This window comes from Aedes albopictus, chromosome 3, assembly GCF_035046485.1.
Source record: "Aedes albopictus strain Foshan chromosome 3, AalbF5, whole genome shotgun sequence".
NCBI classification, from domain to species: domain Eukaryota; kingdom Metazoa; phylum Arthropoda; class Insecta; order Diptera; family Culicidae; genus Aedes; species Aedes albopictus.
Genome location: NC_085138.1, coordinates 297,993,278 through 298,002,575, shown reverse-complemented (window position 1 = coordinate 298,002,575; position 9,298 = coordinate 297,993,278). Strand labels below are relative to the sequence as shown.

At 40.0% G+C, this 9,298-nt stretch overlaps 1 non-coding gene across 1 annotated transcript; it reads right to left on the bottom strand.

The window, feature by feature from the left end:
- Window positions 1-2,298: 2,298 nt before the first annotated feature.
- Window positions 2,299-2,371, bottom strand: Trnak-cuu (transfer RNA lysine (anticodon CUU)). The gene has a single exon. It is a non-coding gene; the product is annotated as a tRNA-Lys (tRNA).
- Window positions 2,372-9,298: the final 6,927 nt, after the last annotated feature.

The following is a 9,298-nucleotide window of genomic DNA, read 5'->3' as shown; positions in this document are numbered from 1 at the left end:
TTCGGGTGATAGTGAATCTCTAGGCTTACTGGTGCCAGTGTAATAAAGGTAACCTATGCTTTCTAGTCCTGGAATACCTGCTGGTGAGTGGGAGACTTTGTACTTCACATGTTTGTTTCGGTATGTGCTGTTCACTTTGGGTTTATAGAACTCTGTGCTTAAATATTTGCTTCGATATTGTAACTTTACCACTCTCCCTTCGTATCTTGTGTAAATAAATATGTATCTGTAGAAACAAGAGTTTGTTTTGGCATATTTTTTTCTCTGTTCGGGACATAAACCGCTGCGACCACTATTTGATGTATTGTGGTATTTCCCGTGTCCTTTGTATAGTGCATGTCGTATTACTTTATCACTATTATCAAATATTAGGAATACTAACCCATTACCCTTGCTTCAAAATCCATCTCGGCCACAATCAAACCGAGACCTATCACTTTCAACAAGGTATGAAATGTAATAAATATCAACACTTTTCCTTTAATTACTAAAATATTGTGTTCTATAGTTAAAGCAGTTAGGTAACTAGGATTGGGTTTGCTAATTCACCGTAACGCAACCCAAAAAGGTGATATACCCACGATACGGGCTTCGTTGAAGATCAAGCATCTTTAAAACCTCCTCAATCATTCATCCATCAGCACGGGTCGCCTGACACCTTACCAGTTTGGTGGACTTTTACCCCCGGAACAGGTGGTCCCTTGTGCTATTCTAAGCCGGCAGCTACACGGGCAAACATGGCCACACGTAGTACCTACTTCTAGCCTCCAGTGTATCGATAAACCTTGAGATCCTCACAGCAGACTGAATCCCAAATCGACCACGCCCGGATTGACGGAAGGCACTTGTCCGGCATAATTGGCGTCAGGACCGATCGTGACGCTAATATTGACTCTTATCACTACCCAACAAACAATAATACTGTACAATGGATGGAAATCGCTCTTAAGCTTGATATGATAAAAATTAGCTGAATAAGCTATTTTTCAGTTATCATTTTGCTTGTGTACCTCCGTGAGTAACAATATTCGATACCGACGGCCGCCTCGGTATAATCTGAAGCGACTGAAGCAACCGGATGTCGCCACCGCATATGCGCAGAATCTCGAGACATCATTGCCGATGAAGCCTGTCTCGAGGACTGCAGGAATACGATAACAGCAGCTATCACCAGTGCAGCTGAGACCAACGTTGGGTATGTGGAACGGAGCCGGAGGTTCGACGCAGCGAGGGCGATCATGCTGCAGCACGGCACTCGACAGAACATGTTCATTGTGAGCGACACAGCAGTTCTATTTTGTTCACACTCCGCTTCTTCCATGCGGCGCTTTTCAACGGAAGAGACGTGTCTGCTGTTTCCGCGTTCTTCATGCTGTTTCCGAACGACACGAAGAACGCGGAAACAGCAGACACGTCTCTTCCGGGGGAATAGCGCCGTCTGGAAGAAGCGGAGTATGAACAAGTATAACTGCTGTGTCGCTCACAATGAACATGGAAGTTCTACCATAAGCTCTCGCGAGCCGAAATGTGCAGGACGGGAGCAAATTGTCGGACGGACACGAGGTAATCGAAGGGGGGAAGTAGCACTACGATGAACTCCTGAATGGTGCAGGGAGCGCAGACAAAGAGTACCATGCAGCGGAAGGAATGACTTCGTCAGTACAACATTGTTACGTTTGTAATATAGTTAATACGTTGTAAAGTAGTTTGAAGAATTTTCCATGGATTGCATTCTCCAATTCATGGAAAATTCTTCGATTGTTGCATGGAGTGTGTTACGTTTGTAAATTGTTGTGAACATTTTGTCTGTTTATTTTGTATGTTTTACTAAGGTTTGTACATTTGACCCTGAAATTTAATGTGCATTTGTAGCGCTCCAAAAATTTCAGGAGCGATCCAGTACAAAACGCACAAGCCGTCCCCTAACACGGACATCAAATTGTAGACGGTCTTGTGTTGTTGCCCGAATCTAGAGGCCCCCTTAGGATTAGAAATTCCTAGACCAAAACAAGCTATGAATGCCGCAACAGATGCTGCGAACTAAAAGGCGAACTGCCAAACAAAATACATTTCTAGGATGACTGATGGACCAAGAACAATAATGAAACCTCGTCATACTGGAATTGGACTACGTTATCTATTTGGATAACTGGGCACAATTTGTGTTATGTGTTGCATGTTTGTGTTTTGTGCATTTGTAATGTTCCATTTTGTTTTTCGTATCTTAGTTCCCAACGTGGGCCCGATACGGAAAATAAAATGTACATTCATAAGGTTCCAATGTTTTCGTTACATTGGCGCCCAACGTGGGGCTCGAACCCACGACCCTGAGATTAAGAGTCTCATGCTCTACCGACTGAGCTAGCCGGGCGATTATATACGCGGACAAACACCACTCGATGGGGAGGACGGAAGTTCTAAATCATATCGAAACAAAGCCAGGTCAGCCAGTCCCATCCAAATCCGTTCTCGAGACATACATTGCTAAAGAGCCTACAAACTGGAGCGCGTTCTTGAAGAAAGTCAACGATCAAGGCCTGGACGCCGAGCAATTGGTCATCGCGCTGAGGGCCAAAGAGAGGGAGATAAAAGAGAAAGGCCGGTTTTTTGCGATGATGGCCTGGGAGTTGCGGGAATTTTTTGTCGTCACAGAGCATCTCATCAAAACACATTACGTACCCCTCTTCCATGGCCTGACTATGGCAGATGATCATAATGCTGTAATCGAGAAAGGCGTTTGCCTGGGACTTACCTTCAGCGAGGGCCATCCGGTCGAGGGTAAACTCAACGGCACGGATCTGGTAAGATTGGGGCTAGAACGAGCTGCCAGTGCATCCGAGGCCATCGATATCATAACTTCGCTAAATGGGCAACATGGTCCCGCCGAAGAAAGCAAAGACGCCGCCAAGGCGGCTTTCGTCATTTGTGATCCGAACGAAACCTGGCTGCTAAATCTCGTGGGTTCGGGCCCCACGTTGGGCGCCAATGTAACGAAAACATTGGAACCTTATGAATGTACATTTTATTTTCCGTATCGGGCCCACGTTGGGAACTAAGATACAAAAAACAAAATGGAACATTACAAATGCACAAAACACAAACATGCAACACATAACATAAATTGTGCCCAGTTATCCAAATAGATAACTAAGTCCGAACCCAGGATGACGAGGTTTCATTTTTGTTCTTGGTCCATCAGTCAATCCTGTAATCGTATTTTTTCTGGCAGTTCGCCTTTTAGTTCGCAGCATCTGTTGCGGCATTCATAGCTTGTTTTGGTCTAGGAATTTCTAATCCTAAAGGGGCATCCTGATTTGGGCAACAACACAAGACCGTCTACAATTTGATGTCCGTGTTAGGGGACGGCTTGTGTGTTTTGTACTGGATCACTCCTAAAATGTTTGGAGCACTACAAATGCACATTAAAATTCAGGGACAGATGCACAAACCTTAGTATAACATACAAAATAAACTGACAAAATGTTCACAACAATTTACAAACGTAACACATTCCATGCAACAATCGAAGAATTTTCCAAGAATTGCATTCTCCAATTCATGGAAAATTCTTAAAACTACTTTACATACGTCACAACTAATTTACAAACGTAACACAACACCAGCAACAGCGGAAGAATTTTTCAAGAATCGAAATCGCGATTTTTGAAAAATTCTTAAACATTCCTATTTACCATTCTTTCAAGTGGTCGGTTGATGGCAGCGATGATCATTTCATTTGGTGTCACCAGACTAACTAAAATACGTAAGCCAAACGCTTACCAGATAACACCGCGAGTTAAATTGCCACCAGGCTAACCTTAAACTAATTGCCACCAGGCTAACACTAATTGCCACCAGGCTAACTTAAAACTAATAACGCCAGCGAATCCTGGCAAAAGGTATGATCTAACGCCATTAACCAACGGCCAAAGAACTGCCATCAACCAAGCATTTAATCTTCATCTATCTTTACTGTTGCGGACGCTCATATCTGATCTACTCTAAGTTTACCTAACCGAAACCAGATGGATCAACAAAGAAACAATAAACTATAACATAAACGTGGGCATTTTAGTTGGGCGCCAATGTAACGGATAGTACATTGGAACCTTATAAATGCGCAAGGCCCCACGTTGGGCGCCAATGTAACGGAAAAAAGTTTTGCGAAACACTACAAATGCATTGTGCTCCCGATGGTTACCACAATGTAGACAACTGCTAAAAGAACCCTACAAATGCGCATTTTATTTTCCGCATCGGGCCCCACGTCTGTGAACTTGGATACGAAAACAAAATGGAACCTTACAAATGCACAAAACACAAACATGCAACACATAACACAAATTGTGCCCAGTTATCCAAATAGATAACGTAGTCCAATCCCAGTATGACGAGGTTTCATTATTGTTCTTGGTCCATCAGTCATCCTAGAAATGTATTTTGTTTGGCAGTTCGCCTTTTAGTTCGCAGCATCTGTTGCGGCATTCATAGCTTGTTTTGGTCTAGGAATTTCTAATCCTAAGGGGGCCTCTAGATTCGGGCAACAACACAAGACCGTCTACAATTTGATGTCCGTGTTAGGGGACGGCTTGTGCGTTTTGTACTGGATCGCTCCTGAAATTTTTGGAGCGCTACAAATGCACATTAAATTTCAGGGTCAAATGTACAAACCTTAGTAAAACATACAAAATAAACAGACAAAATGTTCACAACAATTTACAAACGTAACAACATGTTGGCTTTTTGTCCACGTTGATGGAAGTTAGGGATGTTATCCAGCAGCTCAAGAACAATAAGTCAGCTAGTAAGGATGATATCAGAGCTGAACTCATCAAGATGAGTCTGGAAAAGTTGACCTCCTGCCTGCACCGGCTGATAGTTCGGATCTAGGAGACCGAACAGCTACTGCAGGAGTGGAAGGAAGGAATCATTTGCCCTATCTACAAGAGAGGTGACAAGTTGGAGTGTGAGAACGTCCGAGCGATCACAATTCTGATTGATTGATTTGTCTTTATTTCAGAGACTTTCAGCCTTTGGCTGGTTCTTCTCTAACCACAATTCTGAATGCCGCCTACACAATGCTATCCCAGATTATCTTCCGGCATCTTCCACCCAAAGTAAATGAGTTTTCATCAGTACATCGAGTTCAGCGGCGTGTACGGCAGTATCGATCGCACAGAGCTATGTAATATCGTGGACGAGAACGGCCTATCTCGTGAAGCTCACTAGACTGATCAAAGCGAGTATTGCGTAAGGGTTTCGAGCGATCTGTTTAGTTCTTTAGGATCTCGCCGGGAATTACGTCAAGGTGACGGACTGTCATGCCAATTTGTCTGCTATTTGAATGACTGGATATTACTGCTAGAATATTTGGAACGGTAATAATGGTCGGACTGATGGTGAACGCATCATAAACGAAGAACATGCTGGCAGGGGTAACTGCGAACGTGACGGGACACTTTCGAGGTGATAGAAAAGTTCGTGCATACCTTATTTCATTGGGTTACATCGTTTAACAGCAACCATTACATTCACCACTACACACAACCAACACTGCAAACCTACACAGAAAGAAATTCTGAAAACTACACTTGACGTAAATATTAGAACGTATAAATTTCTATTTTATTTCATTCGATTTTACGTAAAAGAATCTCTTGCTCGCAAAATTGTAAGCAAGCTCCATAGTGCAGACAACTTGTAATTTTACAATCCGATGCGGGATACATCCTAGGCGGCTATGTTGTCCGTCTTTTAATTGTTCACGCACGTGGACGGGTATGGAGACAATGAAGAATCACATAGCTGCCTATGATGTGGCGCCTGTGTTTCGAACGGCAAACACGTGCTGCATGTAACAACCGAGAGTAAACGGGGCAGAAGTCCTCATCCAGCTTTCGTTAGCTAAAACAGCAACTAAATTAACTTTTATCATGATATGGTCTTCTACAAAGTTGTTCCTTAGGGTATCAACTACCGTAAAATGGGGTAACTTTGATAGTTTTCCAGTGAATTTTCTTAATATTTTTCCAAGTAACAGTATTTCCCCTCATTTTATATTTTTAAAACAAGTACTGGGGTATCAGTTATCAATTGCAATTGAAAGATCGAACAATTTTAAATTTTTTGGGTGACTTTTAGTTTTCTATATGAGCGAGCATCAGATTTTCATTTTGGGGTAACTTTGATAGTGCCATGTAAAACACATCAAATCCTAAAAAATAATCACGGATTGAAATCTTAGGAGTATGAACATGATTAGAGAAGCCTTGTGAAATATATGAGATAGAATTTTTTTAGCAAAACATCGTTTTTTTTTGTTAAATTCTTCATATAAAAATGAGTTTGTGGAGTACTGAGTGAAATCAGAGCGTTCATGATTAACAAAAAATTTAATCATGATTAATCATTGATGATTAAAAATCCAATTTTGGTGATTATTGATTATGATTAATGATTAATTCGATTTTTAGGATGATTAAAGATTATGATTAATGATTAAAATTGGTTTTATCTGTGATTATTGATTATGATTAATGATTAAAAATGACTCATTGATTAAAAATCATGATTAATCAATCACAAAAAAGGAAATGATTAAAGTATATTTATTGTTTAACATGTTTTTGAAGTTTCAAAAGTAAAAGGTAACTCTGTCCGGGAGATTTTTCAAAAAAGAATCATAAATTATATTATTTAGAACAGCATTTGAACCAATTTAAATTGGATCATATATTTTATACGATGAATCATTTTTGGTGATGAATGATTAATGATTGATTTATATTTTTTTCTTATGATTATGATTACTGATTAATGATTAGATTGCAAAAACAGTGTGATTAAGATTAATGATTATTGATTAAATGAGTTTTTTGTGATTATGATTAATGATTTTGATTAATCTTAATCATTAATCATTAATCATGATTAAATTTATGATTAATCATTAACGCTCTGAGTGAAATACACAGTGAATTAAGCTATAAAAAATATTATCTTCGTAAAAAATAAGTTCAACGGTACATCAACATATGATTACATGTTATTTATGGTAAGTTTTCTTATTTTGGGTAGTTTTTGAATGTTTTATTACCAAATTTTGAGCAACACAGATTCATCTACATGAAATTGCAAGGGCATTGCATACTTTTAGGCGTTTATCAATGTATGTGGAGATTTATGTCCCAATTTACAAAATTGATCCCAGTTTGTAAAAACGCACTTCGTTAAGAGATTCAAGGCCAGATTTGAAATCTACTATGATGGATCTACCGAGAATAAGTGGCCATTCATTGAAAAAATAGTCGAAACAAAGTTGTACAGCAGATTGTTTGAAAGGGTTGACAAATGACAAAAATATCAACAATTTTTATTTTTTGTTCAAAAAGTTAAATATAAACTCGGTTTTAATGAAAATACGTCTAAGATGGACTTTCATATGTATAGTTTTGATCTACGTTTGCCTTTTTCTTAACTGGTTGGAAGAATCATAGTTATAAGATAAACTATGCCATGCCTGTCGTACTATCAAAGTTACCCGCATTATCAAAGATACCCCATTTTACGGTACTATTTTTTTTTCTATTCTGAGCCGAATCGAACACGCCAAACCGGCGCACAGTGGAAAAAATAGGTATAAAACGCGAATAAATTCAATAGCTCTGCTCGGAGTGGATGGAATCGAATGAATTTTTGACACACACTGCAAAAATCTCTATAGTTTCATATAAGGAGCAGGGAATGAAAATATCGATCACGATCGCGATAGTAGAAAATTCTCCCACACGCATTATCGGCGAAAAAAGACGTGCGATAAATTCAGACCCAGGCTTCTCCCGAGAATGTGTTTTCGCTCGTTCCGCAGCGCCGAAAATCGATTATCATCAGCAATGAAAAGTTGACTGGTTTGCTTTCTGCTCTTTGTTCGCCTTTCCGTAGTCCCGTCGTCACCGGCTGTAGCTTTTATGTATAAAATATCTGTCTTCTTTCGAGCAGCTTGTGTGGTCGAGTGGTTATGGTGCGCGCTCATACACATTTTTGTGGAGGGTCTAGGTTCGAATCCCGTTAGCGGCAAATTTTTGTTATTTGTCTTCTGATAATTATCGCGATAACTTTGCAGGCGATAAAGTTGGATAACGAAAATGAAAAGAGCGATTTCCAGTTTTCGGCTATCTTTGATCGGGGACAAACAGCAACGACCGATAAACATTTCTCACAGGAAAAGTAAAAACAGAAAAAATCGGTTGCTCGAAAAACGCCGTTTTTCGTCTCAATTTGCTGATAATTTCATTCCCTGATAAGGAGGGTGTCATCCGCCGCACGATGCTGGAAATCAGTGTATTGAACTCGTTTTACCCCGCGCTCTCTCTCTCTCACACCTTTTTCAGAAAATCCTCTTCTATTCCCGATTGGGGTGCAACATAAATGGCTTATTTAATTCGTGTTTGTTTTGAAACTTCCATAGTATTTAATGGAAATTTGACATAAGATTGGTCCTTCTCTTGTCGATTCCGTTCCACTCCAGGCGAAGATGCATGTGAAAATTTATAGAAATAGGGTAATGGTTCCCTTATTAAGCATGTGGCTCCCATTTTCATCCTACGAAAAACAAAGGAATGAAGCACTGTTTGTTTTGTTTCTTATTTTTGTATTTTTTGTTAGAAGTGAGCACGCATGAAAACAAAAAGAACGGAATCAATCGGTGCCGTAATCGCTTGTTTTCGAATAGGATGAAATTGGGAGCGTGAGATTACTGATGGAACACAAACCCTAGGTGATATCGGGGTTATTTGAAGATATTCCAATTTTTGATGCCGTGCGGTGAGCCAAACCAGCTCCATTTGATACTACCAAGGGGGAGTCGCTGAGCACATCTTTACTTGCGCCAATTAGGCTGACACAAATTTCGATTTTCTCTAATGTCACCCCCCCCCCCCTCGGAAAATTTTGGTCGGAATTCGGCATTTTGAGGGGGGAAACAAATAAATTATTCGAAAATTCAAAAGTTTTAAACTGAAATTAGAGTTGTTGAGAAAATTTCTTAATAAATCCGATGAGTTTTACGATTTTGCCTAATTGCTTGGGTAATTTTTCATCAAATACATTTATTATTTATTATCCCCCCCCCTTGACCAGTCAACGAGCAAAGTGACAAAAGAAGAAAATGAGATTTGTTCCGGCCTTATTTTCAGCGTGCCACTGAGTATTGAATTGTGCCTCAGTGTGCCCCAAAGTGCCACTGCTTGATGATTCAGATTTTGCTTGGCAACGGCCAAGGCAACCAACTGTTTGTTTT